Raw genomic sequence first — 3,088 nt, 5'->3', positions numbered from 1 at the left:
CCGGGACTGTAACTTAGGGGGTAACGGCAGCCCCTGCTGCTCCTGCAGGGTCTGACACAACAATGATCATGCACACAACCCCTCTAACCAACCCTGGGATGGTGGGAGAAGTGGAAGGAATGAGCTGGGCTGCAAAATGTAGCTCAGTCTGTGCATCTGCCTGCCCTTTCAGAGCATGCTGCTGGGAGAGTTGTTGGGCAGGGGAAGAGGAGGTTTCCATCACACGGGCTCCACAGGGGCAGGGGACATGGGGGAAGATGGCAGAAGTAGTCTCCATAGGAGAAGCTGCAGGTGCCACTGAAGCAGCTGGGGTAGGCGCAGGGTGCCAGTTGGGGTTGGAAAGCATTTACCTCTTCACACAGGGAGAGCTTGCCACACACTTCCATTGCTCTCACAACATAGTAGTATGTCTCAGCACATCCTTTGGGTATTACTGGTTTACAGGGTGTATATCTACCCTGCCTTCTTCCTTCCCCACAGCCGTGGGTTTCTGGCTGGCTACATTTTTGTGACTTAAATACAGGTGCACATCCATAATGGGCACATGTACATAGTCATATATGTGCCTAGCCAGTTCAAAGCCTAGTGCTCATACTCAGTCTGCCTGTGCACACTCACCTATCTACATGGCATGGGTCATAGTATCACTACTGGTGTACAAGTTCTACAAATGCCACTTACATTGTTAGAAAGCTGCCATGTCGACTAGCAGAATTCAACCCTGTGTCTTCTTAATTGATAATTTCTTGGCACCCACCTGAAGCTCCATTTCTGTCTACACTAAGGACTGTACAATTATAGAAGTTTGCAGTGATCTGAGTTTGCGTTCCACACCCCTCGAAGTTCCCTTAGAGGTAGGTCTCTTCTGGAAGGCACTTTGAAGGAGGTTGTGGGGGCAGGTGGCTGAGCTCCTCCTCCTGTTGTGCCTCTGCCTGGTAAGGAGGGGGATAAGGCAGGATCCCCACCCTCACCCCAGAATTGGCAGGGGTAGTGCAGTGTGGGATCATTTTGACATGGCAAATGATTCCAGTTATGCTACCTGCCAGCACTGCCAAAAGCAGATGAGCCAGGGCAAGGATGAGAAACACTTCACCACCACAGCAATGCTGCTTCATCTCAGGAGGCAGCACCCCCTTGCCCTTGTTCCTTCTCAGCCTGGCACCAGTGGGAGCATACCCAAAAAGAAGTCCCCCTCTCTCTCCTAAGCCCCCATCCCCAAGAAGCAGAGGCAGGCCACCCTGGACCAGTGGCGGAAAGGCACAGACAAAGGGGAGTGCATTCCCAACGCGAGCGAGATCACCTAGAGCATTGGGGAGATGCTTGCTCTGGATGGCCAGACCTTCTCCTTTGTTGAGCATCCAGGGTTCAGGTGGCTTATGGTGCTCGTGGCCCCATCCTACTGTTGAGCCCCAGCTCAAGTCTGGGATCGTGCCTGGTATGCAAAAGCCAATAAAGATACCAGGGGTGAAAGTATAAAGATTTATTGCTAGCTATACAAGGTGCAAGCGGAATAATTTCACGTAACAAGCACACAGATTCTTAATTCTAAGCATCTTTTATACAGGAGTATTGGACCTTCATAAGCATTCTTGTTTGCTAATTGGTTATAAGGGAGTGACGCAAGGAGTTCTTTACTGAGCATGTCTCTATACCTGTGTTTTAGCTATGTATCTCATTTACACACATGTATGTTTCATTAGCATACTTTCTCCCCACCTATTGGTGTGAATCTTAATATTTAAATCAGCTCTTTGCCCTAGTCCTCTGATTTTTGCTTTTGTTTTCAAGCCTCCTTTATCTAAGACTGTCTCCTCCTTATCATTGCAGATGGGCATTAGTTACATAACAGAGACTTTTGCTTGGGCTATGTGTAATGGTTTCTAGGTCAAACCTGACAAGGGGAGGTAATGCTCAGGAGCAACCGACATGGGTTCATTGAGAGCAGGTCCTGCCTGACTAACCTGGTTTCTTTTTATGATCAGGTCACAAAGTCCCTGAATAAGGGTGTCTGGGTGGATGTTGTCTTCCTGGACTTTAAGAAGGCCTTTGACACGGTTTCCCACCCCATCCTCTTAGAAAAACTTGGTGACTGTGGCATTGATGCCTACACAGTCAGATGGGTGGCAAATTGTCTAGATGGTTGCACCCAGACAGTGGTGGTAGACGGGTGGTTTTCAACTTGGAGGGATGTGGGCAGTGGAGTCCCACAGGGCTCAGTGCTGGGGCCTGTACTGTTCAACATCTTTATCAGCAATCTGGACGTGGGTGTGGAAAGCACGCTGTCCAAATTTGCTGATGACACCAAGTTGTGGGGCAAGGTGGGCACACCGGAGGGGAGGGACAGAATCCAGCTAGATCTAGACAGGATACAGAGGTGGGCGGATGAGAATAGGATGGAGTTCAACACAGAGAAGTGCAAGGTGCTGCATCTAGGGAGAAGTAACCAGCAACACACCTATAGACTGGGGAACACCCTTCTTGTCAACACGGTGGAGGAAAGGGATCTTGGAGTCATTGTTGACTCCAGGATGAACATGAGCCGCCAACGTGAGGAAGCGGTCAGTAAGATCTCGTTGTACATCTATAGATGCATCACAAGCAGGTCCAGGAAGGTGATCCTTCCCCTCTATGTGGCTTTGGTCAAGCCACAGTTGGAGTACTGTGTCCAGTTCTGGGCACCGCACTTCAAGAGGGAAGTGGCTAGCATTGAGAAGGTCCAAAGGAGGGCTATTCACATGGTCATGGGGCAGCAGGTCAGGCCCTATGAAGAGATGCTAAAGGGCCTGAACCTATTCAGCTTCAACAAGAGAAGGCTGAGAGGGGATCTAGTGGCTGTTTACAAACGGGGGCCCAGCAGGAATTGGGGGAGGCTCTGTTCCCCCTGGCACCACCTGGGGTCACTAGGAATAATGGCCACAAATTGTTAGAGAGACGGTTCAGTCTGGACATTAGGAGGCATTACTTTACAGTTATGGCTGCCAGGCTCTCGAATGGGCTACCAAGGGAGGTGGTACTTTCTCCAACCTTGGGGGGGCTTCAAGAGGAGGCTGGGCAGGTATTTGGCTGGGGGGGTATGATCCTGGGACCC

Source organism: Alligator sinensis, unplaced genomic scaffold (assembly GCF_000455745.1).
Source record: "Alligator sinensis unplaced genomic scaffold, ASM45574v1 scaffold602_1, whole genome shotgun sequence".
NCBI classification, from domain to species: domain Eukaryota; kingdom Metazoa; phylum Chordata; order Crocodylia; family Alligatoridae; genus Alligator; species Alligator sinensis.
The sequence above is the reverse complement of the archived record's forward strand: the minus strand, read 5'-3'. Positions refer to the sequence as shown.